This window comes from Triticum aestivum, chromosome 2D, assembly GCF_018294505.1.
Source record: "Triticum aestivum cultivar Chinese Spring chromosome 2D, IWGSC CS RefSeq v2.1, whole genome shotgun sequence".
NCBI lineage: Eukaryota > Viridiplantae > Streptophyta > Magnoliopsida > Poales > Poaceae > Triticum > Triticum aestivum.
Window position 1 is genome coordinate 45,157,928 of NC_057799.1, and position 19,557 is coordinate 45,177,484.

Sequence of the window (19,557 nt, forward strand, 5' to 3'; positions counted from 1 at the left end):
AAAAGTGTGTTTCCTTCACCTTAAATACCTAGGCATTATTTGGCACAGTCCGAACATTTTAGTTTTGATGTTTGAAAAGTTTTGTTGTTTGCCTGTTTTTGAATTTGAATTTGAGTCGGTTTCAAACTAACGTGAGATTAGCAACAGTAATCGAAGTGACGTGGCATCATTAGCAGAGGGTTACTGTAGCTTAATTATCCGGGCGTCACAATTCTCCTCCACTACAAGAAATCTCGTCCCGAGATTTAAGAGGGGAGCAAGGGGGAAGAATATGTTACGAAATTCTAACGGGTCTTCTCGGTCTTGGTTGCTCTTCTCGAAGCGGTCGATCCACTACGTTGATGTCTTCATTTCTCTGCTTCAGGTCATCATGATGAAGTAGGCATTCTTTCTTCGGGATCTTCATCGTACTTACGAATAGGTAACGGGGCAGATCGGCAACAACATAATGCTATAAGGGTAATAATCTGGGATTAACCCATGAATGAGCATATGAGTACCTCTCGAGTTGAACAAATAGAACACATCAAGAGTAAAGTTCGAAGGTACAATAAGAAGTTTCAAGCAGCCAGGCAATCGTTCAATGCCTAGTCAGAAGGTGAAAGTGTTCCAAAGCAACGAAATAATTATTGTGTCCGATGCCAGAATTGATGATCTCATCGGAAGGTGGCTCATGAATTACATACGAGTCCACGCGGGAGGAATGAATTTGGGAACAGGGGGTGTACAGGAGAGTCAGGTTTCGATCATGTGGAAATGTGGGTTATGGGCCCACCATGTGGGTTAAAAGTAGGAAGGGCGGTGACGTCTTGCACGATCATGTAAGTAAGGCAAGTCAGAGGGTAGCCTGTCAGTTATGTTGGCAACAACGTCGGTACCAAGGGCGAGGGACGAAGAGAACCCTTTTCCTGCTCGTTGAACGAGGCGGACCATTAGGCAAAGTTCTCGTCCATCGGTGGATACCAGAATGTCATCAACAATAGTAACAGGTTCTTACTGACAGAGTTGTACACCGAGGTGCTTACAAAAGCAGTGACTTATTACTGCTCAGATCACATAAACCTCAAGAAGGTTAAACAAAGCAATGGAAAGGAAAATGTGATTATCAGATTAAATAGAACAATGAAAAGGAAAAATGTGTTTAAACACATAATTCAGGGGTATATCCTTCCCAAGGACAAGCAGAGCATGATACCCATGACAGGATAAAATTGTAGAAAACCCTTTAGGAAAGGGGAGAGAAATTTCATGACATTACCCATACAACGATGTTTGGATAATTTGATTAAGAAAATTTAGCATTGTGCTTCAAGTGTTGTTATTGATGATAGGAGTACCACATACATGCTTCGAGATAGCATTGACATGGTCTTCAAGCAAAGGTCGGACTTCGGATACACGAAGGATCCATCAAGATAAACTTATTAAACAAGGCATTTAATTTCCTCATGGAAAAATGGTTAACCTTGTTAAAAAGGAAACTATAACACTAGGTCCTCCAGTCAGGTGTGCTAGGCATGACATCACCTTACCGGGTCATATGAGGATCAATGTTATAACTCTTGAAAATATGTTCCAACTATCATATCTGACCGAGATTCAGATCTGATTGGTGTCAAGATACCTTAGACACGGGATGCCTGAGAAGAAAAGGTGCAACGCAATTTGACGAGAGGACATTGTAAGATTCTCGGGGAGATGAACTATGAAAGCGAGTTCTGAAACAAGAGTTCATCATTAAACCAAGGAGAGGGTGAGGAGGTGGCTGATGGACTCAGCGACAATCCATAGAGATTACCAAAAGATGGATTTCCACGATTATATGAACAAGGAGATAACATTTGTCATATCAAATGATATAATGATGTATGCTAGAGGAAAAACATACACAATTGAACATTAGCTGAAAGGTGCACCCGAAATATGGGCTTAGGTAGTCCGATCAATCTTAGAATGGTGATTCGATAAACAATGGCCTAAGAATGTAGTGTCGACCATTAACTTCAAAGCAACAGGGTTACTATAACTTTTGAATTCGCACATCATAGTTCAATTGTCGGTTTTCCGGTTAGAAACAACACGGGGACCAAGGAATGAACGGAGATGGCAGGAAGTATCACTTGTACCAAGAATTCATAAGAGGTGGTGAAATTCTCACGACATTCTTGACATAAAAGATGGTGATGCTCCAAGGTGAAGAAGAACAATTGCTGGATAGCAAGGATCTCAAGGTATAGCACAAAGCACGAACAAGTTTGTGTTGAACGAAAGGCAATAAAGTGGTCGATGATAACACAAATCATCGAGAGCAAAAGGGTGGCATTTCTCATCAAGAATTTGATAGATATCTTGGAAGAGCTCAGAATGTTGATGATGTTCACGACACATATGTCGCGAGATTTCATGAAGATGTAATCGATCGGCGACGACATCAAGTCAAAGGAATGATGAGGCGAAAGGTTATTGGAACCAAGGGTATGACACAAACTCGAAATAAAGCTTGGTGTTCAAGGCGAAATGATACGACGAGGAGGATCGCCGGAAGGTTATCTCAACGTCCAAAATTGTGCTACGGGAAGAAGGACCAGGTAGCACAGTTTAAATTTTTGGCACAATAATGAATATAGCCGATCAGGCTAGGAATGACATGATGGAGTATTAAACTCCTCAACAACAAAGTACTATAAGGTACTGAATTGTAGTGCAGATTCGATTCACTAATCGGCATTCTCGATTGACGACAACCCAGAACCCGTGGAGTGATTATGACGGGGAAAGGTACTACTTCATCAGAAATTCATAAGATGAAGTGCAATGGTTTGATATCCTCGAGATACCATGGGGTAATACTCGAAGGTAGAACAAAATAGAGGTTGGGTAGGCATACTGAGCTGCAGAAGACAAGTACTTTAATTTGTATGAGAAATAGAATCAAAGGAGAACAATCATGGTCAGATCCACGGTTCCAAAGGATCAATTCACAGATACCAGATGATACTTATCAAGGAAATAGTTATTATTACAAGAAGCTTCCATGATAGGATCTACATTGTGTCGATGGGCATGAACACAAAGTTCAAGGTCGACGCCCACTTCTCTAATGCATAACCTTTCATTCATTGCTCTAATAAAAATGGTTTTAGTGTGAAAACCTACCTCGTGAATTACCAGAGGAGTATGAACCTTGGAAAACTTTCGGGTCCACAAAGATTAAGGAAGGCAAAGGTTCAACCCATCAGGGCATCTTAGAAACATATGCCACAAGCTTCGAGAGTAATTACTAGCAGCTCGAAAAGCAGAGCATGGTTAGCCAAACCGGAGAATAGGATTTACCGGTGGCATTATGTATCAGAGAAAGACCTTCTCGGGTTTTTGTATACAATGGACACTTTCGGATGATAATTCAACAAAGGACCTGACGGTCCGTAACGGAGCTAATGTGAGTATCGCCACATAACCAGCCAAAGAAACAATGCAAAGGCATTGGACTATAGAAACAACTGACTAATTCAAAGCTCAAATGCAAAGGAATTAAGATTCAAATTCAAGGGATCAGAAGCAAACGCTCTGATTAAGGATGGATAAGTTGAATAGACTTAGGGGTACAATTGACGACAATTTGATTGGTCGAGAACCAGCTCATGTTTAAAATGGCGTCTGAGCCGGAAGGATGAAGTCTAGGATCTCATTGAGGATTGCGAGCATTTGCAACATATTAAATCAAGGGACTCGAAATGATAATGACAAAGGATACTAAAGAATATTGCTAGTCATATGGAACGCAACCATAATGCGAGTAGACGAGTATATGCAGAGCAATAGCGGGCTGAGGATTATCAGAATATCAGATAACATCTTAATGTATCTTGTGCATCATATGAACAACGGGGGAACAACGGATACTCGAAAGTGCGAGGAATTATCCGTAGGTGGTATTCATGAGGCAAGAACTGTAGGGCAGTAAGCTCAAAGTATCCTTGGAACAATAGAGGGAATTTCGGGGTATCTTGTAATAACAAGATCAATGGATTGAATGTAGGCAAGTGTATGCGGTTATCCATACGGATATAATAGTGGTAGGGAATTTGCAAAGGCGGCGGGCACAAGCGTCCCGGGAAAACATCGAATAGCATCCTCGGAACCTTCTGGTGAGGCAGTCGATCATCTGGAATGAAGGGGCTCTCTGGCAGGAAGTGGTAACGAGAACCTAATGTTAGAGTTAGTAATTCATTTCAACCCGAATAGAAGAGAGATCAGAGTCCCGGAGTAAAGATCGAGGAGTAAAAGATCCTAGTACCACCCAATGGCGAGGTGGGCCCGTAAGACTCACAACCATGTTAGTAAAAGTTTTTGCAAGGTCTAGACTCGACTTCGGCCAAGGAGTGTGGAAAGGGGATTCCTACAGGCAGTCGGCTCTGATACCAACTTGTGACGCCCCCGATTCAATTGTACACTAATCATACACGCAAACGTGTACGATCAAGATCAGGAACTCACGGGAAGATATCATAACACAACTCTAAAAAGTAAAATAAGTCATACAAGCATCATAATACAAGCTAGGGGCCTCGAGGGCTCGAATACAAGTGCTCGATCATAGACGAGTCAGTGGAAGCAACAATATCTGAGTACAGACATAAATCAAACAAGGTGCCATAAGATGGCTAGCACAAACTGGGATACAGATCGAAAGAGGCGCAGGCCTCCTGCCTGGGATCCTCCTAAACTACTCCTGGTCGTCGTCAGCAGCCTACACGTAGTAGTAGGCACCTCCGGTGTAGGAGTCGTCGTCGACGGTGGCGTCTTGCTCCTGGGCTCCATCATCTGGTTGCGACAACTAGGAAGAAAGGAAAGGGGGGAAAGGGGGAGAAAAGCAACCGTGAGTACTCATCCAAAGTACTCGCAAGCAAGGATCTACACTACTTATGCATGGGTATCTGTGTAAAGGGGCAATATCGATGGACTGAACTGCAGATTGCCAGAATAAGAGGGGGATAGCTAATCCTATCGAAGACTACGCTTCTGGCAGCCTCCATCTTACAGCATATAGAAGAGAGTAGATGGTAAGTTCACCAAGTATCATCGCATAGCATAATCCTACCCGGCGATCCTCCCCTCGTCGCCCTGTTAGAGAGCGATCACCGGGTTGTATCTGGCACTTGAAAGGTTGTGTTTTATTAAGAATCCGGTTCTAGTTGTCGTAATGTCAAGGTACAACTCCGGGTCGTCCTTTTACTGAGGGACACAACATGTAGAAGAGAGTAGATGGTAAGTGAGGGAGTCCTGGATAAGGGGGTATCCGGACAGCCGGACTATATACTTTGGCTGGACTGTTGGACTATGAAGATACAAGATTGAAGACTTCGTCCTGTGTTTGGATGGGACTCTCCTTTGCGTGGAAGGCAAGCTTTGATATGCGGATATGTAGATTTCCTTCTCTGTAACCGACTCTGTGTAACCCTAGCGCCCTCCGGTGTCTATATAAACCGGAGGGTTTAGTCCGTAGAACATCAACAATCATAATCATAGGCTAGCTTCTAGGGTTTAGCCTCTACGATCTCGTGGTAGATCAACTCTTGTAATACTCATATCATCAAGATCAATCAAGCAGGAAGTAGGGTATTACCTCCATCGAGAGGGCCCGAACCTGGGTAAACATCATGTCCCCTGCCTCCTGTTACCATTAGTCTTAGACGCACAGTTCGGGACCCCGTACCCGAGATCCGCCGGTTTTGACACCGACATTGGTGCTTTCATTGAGAGTTCCACTGTGTCGTCGTGATAAGGCTTGATGGCTCCTTCAATCATCTTCAACGACGCAGTCCAGGGGGTTTTCCTTCCCGGACAGATCGTTGTATTCGGCGGCTTCGTACTGAGGGCCAATTCGCTTGGCCATCTGGAGCAGATCGATATCTACGCCCCTGGCCATCAGGTCAGGTTTGGAAGCTTAAACTATACTGCCGACATCCACGGAGACTTGATCTTCGACGGATTCGAGCCCACGCCAGGTGCCCCGAACGGTCACGGCGGGCATGACCTTGATCTGCCGTCGGACAGTATTCGGGAGATCGCACCCGCGGTGGCGTCGGGAATCAATCCGGAGCAGATCGTGCCTTCCAAGGGCGGATGGATGGACCCCGCCACAGAAGCCGCACACTCATCGGCGTTGGAGCCGAACACTGATTCCACCTCCTGTGAGAGTGGTGTCATCGGACCCTCAGACTCGTCTCCGGCCATAGGATCCGAACCGCGTGCAGCCGTGCCTATCGAATCTGATTGGGCATTGGTCATGGAGTTCACCGCCGCGGATATTTTTCAGCACTCGCCCTTGGTGACATGCTAAACTCGTTAAAGTCTCTTTCCTTGTCGAGAGATTCCTGGCCGAACTATGTCCGGCTCGAGTGGGAAACGGACGACGAAGAAATTCGTTCCCCACCCACCACCCACTTGATAGCCACTGTCGACGACTTAACCGACACGCTGGATTTCGACTCCGAAGACATGGACGGTATGGACGACGATGTCGGAGAAGAACAGGAACCACCGCCCACAGGGCGCTGGACAGCCACCTCATCATATGATATATACATGGTATATACACCTAGAGAAAGTGACGGCGAGGAACGGAAGGATGCAATGGAGGATAATCCCCTTGATAAGCAACCAATGCGACGGCGTCGGCGCCGCTCCAAATCTCGCCACAGTAAAAACAGCAACAACAGCGCAAGAAATAACACCCCGGACGACCCCAGGGACCCAGTGATGGAGCAGGATGAGCCAGGGGACGGCGAACATAATCCGGGACCGCTGTCCGATCATAGTGATGGCGGAGATAAAACTCATAAACCTGCCTCCGGAGAGGAGGACAGCCTGGGCGACGATGCATTCATCATCCCGGAAAAGCAATTGGAACAAGAAGACCTTCGCGAAGTGCTTATTGCCACCGCGAGGAGCCTAAAGAAGCAGAAGCAAAGGCTTATGGCCACGCAGGATACGCTCAACCGCAGGCGGAACAAAGTGCTCGACACAGAAGAAAAATACGGCGACGATCATCACACAAAGAGCTATCCAAAGCGCAAGCTGCTGCCCGAATTCAACGACGAGGCCATAGAGCCCATCCAGCCAAAAATGACCGATCATCCGGACCGACCGCCCCGTGGCCGTGGCAAGACGGCTAATGATGCCGCAAACAAGTCAGCACACGATTTACGTGAGCTCCTGGACAAAAAGTCCGGTATGACCAGATCCATCTACGGATCTAGGAAGCGCGCTCCAGCACAGGATCAGAGCTACCAAAACAATTACATTGATCGAATACCAGCTAGGAATCAGCACCAAACAAAACAACCATCAATAGCATGCCATGACACGTCCAAATACAGGGGTGCCGCACACCCCCTGTGCTTCACCGATGAGGTGCTGGACCATGAATTTCCGAAAGGATTTAAACCCATGAATATAGAGGCATACGATGGAACGACAGACTCTAGGGTCTGGATTGAGGACTTTATCCTTCATATCCACATGGCTCGCGGAGATGATCTCCACGCCATTAAATACCTACCCCTCAAATTGAAAGGACCAGCTCAGCACTGGTTGAAAAGCCTTCCTGAAAACTCAATTGGAAGTTGGGAAGAACTTGAGGATGCTTTTAGGGCCAATTTTCAAGGGACCTATGTCCGACCTCCGGACGCAGACGACCTAAGTCACATAATTCAACAGCCCGGAGAGTCAGCCCGAAAACTCTGGAACAAATTTCTTACTAAGAGGAATCAAATAGTAGATTGCCCGGACGCCGAAGCCTTAGCGGCCTTCAAACACTGTATCCGGGACGAATGGCTTGCCAGACACCTCGGCCAAGAAAAGCCGAGGACAATGGCAGCCTTAACAAGCCTTATGACCCGCTTTTGTGCGGGCGAGGACAGCTGGCTGGCCCGTAGCGACACCAGCGACCCAAGCACATCCGAAGTCAAGGATGGCAACGGGAAACCGCGACGCAACAAAAACAAGCGTCGAAACAACGATAGGAGCCCAGAGAACACGATGGTCAACGCCAGATTCAGGGGCTCTCGACCCGGTCAACGGAAGAAGCCATTTAAAGCAGCAGAGATGGACCGTCCAGCCTAAATAAGATTCTAGACAAATTATGTCAGATTAACGGCACCCCCGAAAAACCTGCAAATCACACCCACAGAGAATGTTGGGTTTTCAAGCAGGCCGGCAAGATAAATGCCGAACACAAGGGGAGGGAGACGCCAAGCGAAGACGAGGATGAGCCTCGCCAGCCGAACACTGGAGGACAGAAAAATTCCCACCAGAAGTCAAAACATTGAATATGATTTACGCAACTCACATTCCAAAGAGTAGGCGCAAACACGCACTCCGAGACGTATACGCTGTGGAGCCCGTGGCCCCCAAATTCAATCCCTGGTCGGCCTGCCCGATCACCTTTGATCGCAGGGATCATATGACCAGTATCCGGCACAGAGGATCGGCTGCCTTGGTGCTCGACCCAATAATCGATGGATACCATCTCACCCGAGTCCTTATGGACGGTGGCAGTAGTCTAAACCTTATATACCGGGACACTGTCCGCAAAATGGGGATAGACCCGTCAAGAATCAACCTAAGCAACACTACCTTCAAAGGAGTGATTCCAGGCGTCAAGGCCCACTGTACGGGCTCTCTAGTACTAGAGGTTGTATTCGGTTCTCCCGACAACTTCAGAAGCGAGGAATTGACCTTCGACATCGCTCCATTCTGAAGCGGCTATCACGCACTACTCGGAAGAACGGCCTTTGCTCGTTTTAATGCAATACCGCATTACACCTACCTTAAACTTAAGATGCCCGGTCCACGCGGCGTCATCACAGTTAGCGGAAATACAGAGCGTTCCTTATGCGCGGAAGAATACGTGGCGGCTCCAGCAGTCGAACACTGAGCGGCCCCTCCAACCAGGATAAATGGTCGGTCGTTAAGGCCACGGACACGGTTAGACGAGTCCGGCGCTCCACTCAATGTAACAACCCAGTTGGGATTTCCCCATAAAAGATGCTAGGTGCTGTCCGCAAACAGAGCCCACAGTTTGGCTCGACCCTATCAATACAATAACATATCACATTTTCATGGTTCACTCAGATTAGCGAACACCTCGCACGTAGTCTTTCACCTGGGTTTTTTTCTTTTTCTTTTCTTTCCAGATGATCATCGTGCTACACGCTTCCAGGATACGGCACAATGGAGATAAAGGCGCAGACGTGCAGCAGAGCCCCGCTCAAAGGTTTCTTTTTAGATTAAGACCCTGCATAAACCTTTTTAATGTCTCTTGTTGCTTCTTCCCCTCCGGATACTTTATACAACCGGGAGGGATACTGGCGTTTTCGGCATTTTTGTCACACCAGACTATTGCTCATACCTGGAAACTCAGGGCTTATTGTTAAGGGCGTTATTCAGCCCAGTACACATTATAAAGTCCGAATACATTAGGGAGTGTTCGGCGTCGCGAGTTTGGCCTTATATGCATCAGCTCCGAATCATGTCTTTGGTCAAATGTTGGGTTTGCCCGGCACCCGTTTTTTCTACCTGACGTTCCGCTCTATCGGCTAAGGCGGCACCGGGAGAACTACTGTGATTGTGCCCTGGTTCATCAGGATGAGCACCCCAATAGATAAAGCCGAAAACTGACTGTCATGATACAGCGCGAGACTGGTCAACCACTGGATGACTCAGCGGAATCTTCGCGATTCCTCCGCATTAACGAAGGACCGGTTTCCCGGTCACGTACATACGCGCACCATCTTCGGATGAACGCGGAAGTACCAGGGGCTATATAGTAGCCCCACCGTCAAACTCCTATGGCTAAGTGAAAGTGTTAAAGCTATATAGTCTGATTGCCTGGTTCACTGCGCTATCACCTCCTTAACGGACCAAGACGTTGGATTAAGAGTGACTACACATTTTTCTCGAACACCCCCGCATTATGTGCGTCGGGGCTGAAGCCTGGTTCAGGGGCTACTGAGGGAGTCCTGGATAAGGGGGTATCCGGACAGCCGGACTATATACTTTGGCCGGACTGTTGGACTATGAAGATACAAGATTGAAGACTTCGTCCCGTGTCCGGATGGGACTCTCCTTTGCGTGGAAGGCAAGCTTGGATGTGCGGATATGTAGATTTCCTGCTCTGTAACCGACTCTGTGTAACCCTAGCCCCCTCCGGTGTTTATATAAACCGGAGGGTTTAGTCCGTAGAACATCAACAATCATAATCATAGGCTAGCTTCTAGGGTTTAGCCTCTACGATCTCGTGGTAGATCAACTCTTGTAATACTCATATCATCAAGATCAATCAAGCAGGAAGTAGGGTATTACCTCCATCGAGAGAGCCGGAACCTGGGTAAACATCGTGTCCCTGCCTCCTGTTACCATTAGTCTTAGACGCACAGTCCGGGACCCCCTACCCGAGATCCGCCGGTTTTGACACCGACAGTAAGTTCACCAAGTATCATCGCATAGCATAATCCTACCCGGCGATCCTCCCCTCGTCGCCCTGTTAGAGAGCGATCACCGGGTTGTATCTGGCACTTGAAAGGGTGTGTTTTATTAAGTATCCGGTTCTAGTTGTCATTAGGTCAAGGTACAACTCTGGGTCGTCCTTTTACCGAGGGACATGGCTATTTGAATAGATAAACTTCCCTGCAGGGGTGCACCACATTACCCAACACGCTCGATCCCCTTTGGCCGGACACACTTTCCTGGGTCATGCCCGGCCTCGGAAGATCAACACATCGCAGCTCCACCTAGGCACAACAGAGAGGTCAGCACGCCGGTCTAAATCCTATGGCGCAGGGGTCTGGGCCCATCGCCCATTGCACACCTGCATGTTGCGAGGGCGGCCGGAAGTAGACCTAGCCTCCCTAATACAAGAGCAGGCATTCCAGTCCAATCCGGCGCGCGCCGCTCAGTCACCAATGTCAAGAAGGCTTCGGCTGATACCACGACGTCGAGTGCCCATAACTGTTCCCGCGTAGTTGGTTAGTGCGTATAGGCCAGTGGCCAGACTCAGATCAAATACCAAGATCTTGTTAAGCGTGTTAATTTTGAAGTAACCGCAGACGCCGACCAGGGCCAGGCCCACCTCTCACCTAGGTGGTCTCAACCTGCCCTATCGCTCCGCCACAAAGGTTCACTCAGAGGGCCTTCGGGACAAACGTCCTTTCGGTCCCAATCCGTGAATCACTCGCGGGTACTCTACGAGCCGAGCCGACATTAGTCACCACATGTATCATATATTATGTATATAAGTATATACCCGTGATCAACTCCCGAGTGATCACGGCCCGATAGTATAGCATGGTAGACGGACAAGAATGTAGGGACAATGATGGAATACTAGGATCCTATACTAAGCATTTAGTATTGGAGGTAAAGGTAACAACAGTAGTAGCAAGGACAGGGCATGCATCAGGATAGGATAAACGGAGAGCAGTAACATGCTACACTACTCTAATGCAAGCAGTAGAGAGAAGAATAGGTGATATCTGGTGATCAGGAGGGGGGCTTGCCTGGTTGCTCTGGCAAGAAGGAGGGGTCGTCAACACCGTAGTCGTACTGGGTAGCAGCGGCGTCTATCTCAGTGTCTAGCGAGAGAAGAGGGGGAAGAAACAACAAATATAATGCAAACATATGCATGACGATGCATGAGATGACAATGAGCGTTGCTAGTGGTGCCCAAATGCGGTAGTAGGTGATACCGGCGAAGGGGGGAAACATCCGGGAAAGTATTCCCGGTGTTTCGCGTTTTCGGACAGATGAACCGGAGGGGGAAAGTTGTGAGTTTGCTATGCTAGGGATGTGTGGCGGACGAACGGGCTATGTATTCAGATTCGTCTCGTCGTTCTGAGCAACTTTCATGTAGAAAACATTTTCATCTGAGCTACGGTTTATTTTCTATGGTTTTCTAAACTTTAAATCATTTTCTAAAATTATTTAATTTAACAGGAATTTCCAGAAAAGGAAATATGACGTCTGCATGAGGTCATCACTGCGTCAGCAGTCAACAGCGCAGTTGACTGTGTCAAAATGTCAGGTGCGGCCCACCAGTCAGCCACAGTGGGTTTAACAGAGTTTAATTTAAACTAACAGCGCTAATATAGAGAGTGGGTCCCATTAGTCAGTGACTATTTAGTTAACTAAATTAATTAATGAAATAATTAACATTTTATTTATTTACAAAAATGTTTTAAACGACGTGGGCCCGCATGTCAGTGGCAGTAGCTGCCACATCAGCGCAGTTGACTTCGGTCAACGTGGCCAGTTGGGGCCCCTAGGCCCACAAGCAGTGACCCAGGGGTGGGCCCCGCCCAGGCCAGGTCAGCGCTGGCGCCGAAGTTGCCCGACGAGCTCTCCCGCGGTGGTTCTTCGCCGGCAAGGCTCGGGAACACGCGGCGGTGGTCCGTTCGCCGTGTTTTCGACCGCGTTCGAAAGCTGGAGCTGGGCCGCACCAAACGGGAGTGGTGGCGACGCCGGAGACGCACCGGAGCGGCGACAGCGAGCATAGAGGCAGACGACGGAGTCCGGCCGCGAGAGGGAACAACGATGCGGTGCGTTAACTAGTACCCAAAATGGCCAGGAGGCCTCTACGTGTGCGTTCGAGCACAACGGGCACGAGCCCGGGACCAAAGGGTCACCGGACGGCTGCCGGCGACGAGCGCGGGCGGCAACGCGTTCGAGCGCTCAACGAGCTAGGGCATAAGGGCCACGGGGAAGCGCGTGCGCGGGTGCATTGGGTTCCTGGAAGCACCAGGAGCACGATGACGGGCTCAGGCGAGCACGACGACGGCTGTGGCGATGGCCACAAGCTCGTCGGCGGCGGACAGAATACGGGCGCGGTGGCAAGCTAGCTACATCGCGCAAGGAAGCTAACGGAGAGGAGGCGGGGGCTCACCGAGCGGCACACACGGTGGCCCTTGGGGGTTTAGTAGCAGCAGAGGGCGTCGCCGGAGTTGGTGAAGAGCGGCGGCGAAGCTCGTCGTAGCAGAGGAGGAAGACAACGGCATCGTGGACGTTGCGGTGGCTCCAAACTCCAACGAGGTGCACCAGTCAAAGCAGCGGACGACGGCGGCCCTTGGAGACACAGTGGGGTGGCGAGGTGGGCATGGTGGCCGTGGCTAGGCCGTAGCCATGGCGGCGGTGGCACTCAGATGCGGTGGGGAAGGGGAAGCGGTGAGGTGGATCTGAGTGGAGGGGAGGCGCATGTACGGAGAGGGAGAGCGGGGGTGAGTGTAAGAAGGAACCAAGGAGGCGGGGGCGTGGCAGCCTTATTCCCTCCCGGCGTCGGTGCCAGCGAGCTGGTCGGGCGGGAACGCTGTCGGGTGGTAGATGCGACATATGCCAACGGGTGGCTTATCATTGTGGGAGCCAGTAAGACATCGCCGGTGCCTGGAAACGGGATTAGGCGAAGACATGCACGCCGGCGGATCTTACCCAGGTTCGGGGCTCTCCGTGGAGATAACACCCCTAGTCCTGCTCTGCGGGGTCCCTGCATGATCACTAGATCAACACAAGTGGCTACAAGAGGCTCCTTGAGCTGTTTGGCGAGAGGAAGAAGAAGGGCAAGGCTAGCTCTCCTCTTCTCTCTATGTGGTGTGTGAAACTCTAAGAGCTCAACCCTTTGCATGGGTGCCCTGGGGGGTTTATATAAGCCTACCCCCCAGGGGTACAATGGTAATCCGGCCTGGACGCGGGTCCAGGCCGTCAGTGTCTGTAATCGCCGGCTTCTCCGCCGGCTGCTGGGGCCCGCCGACCGGTGGGTCCTGCCGGCTGCCGGCTTCTTCGACGACAGGCCGGCCCCACCGCTCGGGGGTCTTGTCGGCGGCTGGTTACTGTGGCATCGCTCTCGATGACGATGGCTTCGTCGGGGTAAGCATGGCTACAGTGCCACCGCCTGGCGGGCTCTTACTGTAGCCTTACCACGTCTTGTCTCTTTAATGGCGCACATACTTCAAGGGGAGGAGCAAGCCCGCTATTGGGAGCCGGCTATCTCCCAGGCCGACTGGGGGAGGCTTGGCCGCCCTCAGGTGTCTCTCTGGCTGGAGGGGCCCGCCGCTTGCGGGCCGTACTGATAGCCTGTCGTGGGTGGCGTCATGGTCAACATGGCAACAGTGCTGCACCGGACGGGGGATGGCCGCCCCGTACGGCGCACTGTGGCCATGCGTGCTCCGGGATTCGGGGGTGGCAGGCTTTACTGTAGCCACGCCCCGTCTCATCACCGTTATGTGGGTGCAGACTTTGAGGGGGGCATGCTTGGCCGCCTGCTAGGAGCCGGACTTCTCATGGCCGGCTGCTTGGAGTCGGCCCTCTTCGCAGGAGCCGTCAGAGCCTTGCCGCCTTCCGAAAGCCGGCTAGAGGGCCAACTGGCCAGAGGAAGGCGGCCATGTGTCTTGGACGCTTGCGGGCCTGATCGGCCTGATATATTTTTTGGAGAGCCAGGGGGAGCCGGCTAGGCTACCCGTGGTCATTTACTCCGACAAACGCGCCCCTGTTCCGACCCGGGTCGGGGGATCAGGGAAGGAAGACGAGGCAGGGGGGCCAGGCCAGGCGGCCTAGGGGTTTTTTTTTGGGGGGTGGGGGTTGGCTGCCTTTTAATTTTTTTGTATTTGTTTGTTTCTGGTTTTATTCTTTTTCTTTATTTCATTTTCCTTTTCTGTTTTAATTCAATTTAAAATATTTATGCATTCTATAAAAGTGTGTTTCCTTCACCTTAAATACCTAGGCATTATTTGGCACACTCCGAACATTTTAGTTTTGATGTTTGCCTGTTTTTGAATTTGAATTTGAATCGGTTTCGAACTAATGCGAGATTAGCCACAATAATCGAAGTGACGTGGCATCATTAGCAGAGGGTTATTGTAGCTTAATTATCCGGGTGTCACATGGTTCCACCGACAGACATGCAACTAATTTTGCATAAAGGTGGCTGGCGGGTGTTTGTTTCTCCAACTTTAGTTAAATCAAATTTGACTGCATCCGGTCCTTGTTGACGGTTAAAATAGCAAACTTGATAAATCACCGTTGTGGTTTTGATGCGTAGGTAAGAACGGTTCTGACTAGAAGCCCGTAGCAGCCATGTAAAACTTGCAACAACAAAGTAGAGGACGTCTAACTTGTTTTTGCAGGCCATGTTGTGATGTGATATGGTCAAGACAAGATGTGATATACGTTATTGTATGAGATGATCATGTTTTGTAAAAGTTATCGGCTACTGGCAGGAGCCTTATGGTTGTCGCTTTATTGTATGAAATGCAAACGCCATGTAATTGCTTTACTTTATCACTATGCATTAGCGATAGTTGTAGAAGCAATAGTTCGCGAGGCGACCACGACGTTATGATGGAGATCAAAGTGTCAAGCCGGTGATGATGGAGATCATGACGGTGCTTTGGAGATGGAGATCAAAGGCACAAGATGATGATGGCCATATCATGCACATATTTTGATTGCATGTGATGTTTATCTTTTATGCATCTTATTTTGCTTAGTATGACGGTAGCATTATAAGATGATACCTTACTGAATTTTCAAGGTATGAGTGTTCTCCCTGAGTATGCACCCTGAACATTTTCATTGACGAGTCTTTTGAAGCAGTTGAAGAGATTGCGAAGAACGTCAACACCTTGGACAGCCTGTTCCAGATAAGCTTAGCAGTTTCCAAAGCACTCACTCTACCATACTGCCCTTTGCTCAGATGGCCACATATGATGTTCTTCGCTTGAGAGTCAAGTTGCTTGAATCTCTTCACGTTAGCAGCGTTGATGGTAGGAGTGAAAGAGGGGACACCGTTCTCCACAACATACCAGAGATCGTTATCAATTACCTCAAGATGCATTCGCATCTTATTCTTCCAGTAGGGGTAGTCCATCCCATCGAAGGTAGGACACCCTGGAGAGACCCTGATCATACCTGCGATTGACATAACTAAAACTCCAGGCGGTTAAACCAAAATCACACAGAACAAGGGAGTACCTTGCTCTGATACCAATTAAAAGTGCGTTAAGTCGACTAGAGGGGGGTGAATAGGCAATTTTTATGAATTCTTCACTGAGGAACTTCAGGGTGAGGAAATTCCTAAGCGAAGAACTACTTGCAGCGGAATAAGTACTCAGATGCAGTCATAACATAACATTAGCATAGACATCATGATGAAATGAAAACAAACACAGAGTACAGAAAAGCGTAAGCACATGATAAACAGGATGAAGAAAAACAGACTGAAGAAATTGGACTGAGGAAATTGAGAAAGTCTTCAGTCAAAGTCTTCAAACAGATATGAACAAGCACACAACACAGTAATGAGGAAATGGAAGGGTTGAGGAAATAGAATCAGTAGGCTTGGTGAAGACAGTGATTTGGTAGACCAGTTCCAACTGCTGTGACAGTTGTACATCTGGTTGGAGCGGCTAGGTATTTAAACCCGAGGACACACAGTCCTCACCGTATTCTCCTTGAGCTAAGGTCACACAGACCTCGCCCAATCACTCGTGGTAAGTCTTCAGAAGACTTCCAAACCTTCACAAACTCGGTCACTCGGCGATCCACAATTTCCTCTTGGATGCTCTAGACCATCACACCTAACTGTCTGGAAGATGCACAGTCTTCAAAGGTAACAAGCGTCGGATCCACGCAGGATCAATCTCTTCAGTGATGCTCAATCACTTTGGGTTTTTAGGTGTTTGGGTTTTCCTCACTTGATGATTTTCACTCAAAGTCCTCGGAGGATGGGATGCTCTCAATGACAAGTGTCAGTTTCTCTCGGAGCAGCCAACCAGCTAGTGGTTGTAGGGGGCGGCTATTTATAGCCTAGGGAGCAGCCCGACATGATAAGACATAAATGCCCTTCAATGATATGACCGTTAGGTGGGTAGATATTTTGGGACAGCTGGCGCGTAGCACAACAACGGTCGGAAATTTGACTATCAAATTTCTCAGGGCTATCATGTTCCTCACTTGTAGGCAATCCACACCGGCGAATTCCTAACTCCTCAGTCAGAAAAAATTCCTCAGAGACTAGAAGAACTTCGTCTCTGTCACTGAAGAATATGACTGAACTGCATGAGATTTCCAATGGCTTCACTCGAAAGGATTGGTAGGTGTAGGATTTTGAGTTGAGCATCACTTGGAAACTTTTCCTTAGTTTTTCCTCGACCCCCTTTAACAGTACGGTGTTTCCTATGACTCAAGAAAGAGAAAACGAAACTACGAAAACAAAAGTCTTCACGCTTCATGTTCCTCGTATGAATATCAAGTCTTCATGGTCACACCAATTTCTTCGCTTTCAAAGTCTTCAGAAATCCAAAGTCTTCAGTCGAAGACATTCATTTTTAGGGGTCGACATTACCTGTAAATATCAAACTCCTCATAGACTTATAGACCTGTGTACACTCACAAACGCATCAGTCCCTTAACCTATAAGTCTTCAATACACCAAAATCACTAAGGGGCACTAGATGCACTTAGAACATCAACCCGATGTTTCGGATGGTCGGCATCTCCATGACAAGGGCTTCGTTATCACCGTTTTCCATACCCACTTCAATGCATTGGACCAGGCATACTATCTAGAGTATCGCCACCCATACCGGGTTAAACACATCCTACAATAAAACTTCTAATTTGCGCAATCAACCTTGTTAAAATTTGAGACACGATGGTTTCGTAGCCATGCACCATGTCCGTTTTAAACAAGTTATGTCTATTAGCAAAGGTTTTTTATACAAATGTGAAATTCAATTGACCATCTCATAATCTATGACAAAATACAAATTCAAAAATATATTATCTTTCGAGGAGAATGGATGCTTGGAATCCTGTTTTTCATTGCTAAGTGGCGATAGAACTAAACTTCGGTTCTTGGTTTTCCCTTACGATATATATACCAAATAATATAGGGAAGCCTTAACCCGTATCATGATACTAGAACACCAGCAACACAACATCGCACACATTGAAGCTTGCATCAATGACAAAACCGGCCAATCAACGCCTGTCCTCACATCGATCTGAATTGATACTCCAAGTACCAAAATCATATGCCATCATGCATCAGCGAGAGCCATTGGCCATAAGGACACAGGGTAGGTAAAATGTAAAGGAAGAACTTTTAAATAATGAAAGATATCACACTCCCGTCCTTAGCATAGATGTGTGCAAGATGCAGCTATATAAAATGGAGCGTGCATGCTAGTGTCCAAAAACCTAGAGCAATTAGCAACAACTTTTGTTTTTGCTGATGCGTGCGTTAGAAGTGAACCCAAACTTCAATGTACATAGCTAGATCATGATATTAACTTTCCATATATGCTGGCAATATCATGCCACAATTTTGACCTCACCAACCTTTTTTAACCCAGAATGGCGGCAGCTATGCCTTTGCATTAAAGATTGGAGATTTACATAAGAAACCAGGGGAAGAAGAAAAAGAAAGCAATCGCCACAAGGCATTGTGTGTACATATATGTTTAAATTAGCTAGCTAGGCTTGGGAGACAATGGGAAAATAAAGACAAGCAAGAGGAAGAGAACAAGCTGTTCTGCGCATTCAGTGATGTAGTACTATATGACAATTTTGAACATGCAAGCAATATGTCGGGTAGCCTTTTCACATGAACCTCTAGAAGTAGGTCGATCATCAGATAGAAGAATCCATTGTCCGGATGCTGTGTGGACGCGCAAGCTTTGAGAGAGCATGAATGGTGATCCAATGGAGATTTGGCTTGCTGCCTTCTATGGAGCTATAACATAAGTGAATATACGATTCTTCGCAATGGGTCTTGGCGGCGCTTGATTTCCTCTCATTGTGGTTTGGAGGTTTCCATATGTGTGGGTCATGGATCAAGATTGTATGTGCATGTCATGCACATAATGTTTCCTTAGGTTGGCCGATGCACATATTTGTAAATCTTACTATTGATAGCGATTTATGCAAACTGGATACGTCCATATACTTCACGGTGGTCGGCAGTTTGTAGATCTTGGGGTCCATGATGGTCAACCAAATGTACTCTGACACCATGAGCGGCGAGTGGAACAAGTTCAGTGCTTGGGCGCAACCATTCAGAGGTCATGCCATGTACATCCCAGGGCACAAGCTCTGGTTCGGCTCCTCGGACGAGGACAGCTAGATCTGTGCATCCAACCTTGCTCTCCCACATCCAATGTTGTAGAAGGTGTGGGAAAGAGACCCGTCTCTGCCTAAGGGGTGTTCCGTGAAGGTGTTCCACCTCACGTTTGGCTCCGGCAGGTTGAGCGTGGCACTACAGGAAACAGCTACTTTGCCGTCTGCCATGGCAGACGGCAAAGGCTCGAAAGGCGGACGGCAAAGACCTTTGCCGTCAGCCGCGGACGGCAAAAGGCTCCGGCAAAGAAGGCTACGGTAAACAGCTGCTTTGCCGTCTGCTTCCTGGCGGCGGACGGCAAAGGCTCTTTGCCGTCTGCGGCGGACGGCAAAGAGGGCGGACGGCAATATTTGCGCTGTCAGTCCGTTAAGTGGCTAACGGCAGACCTT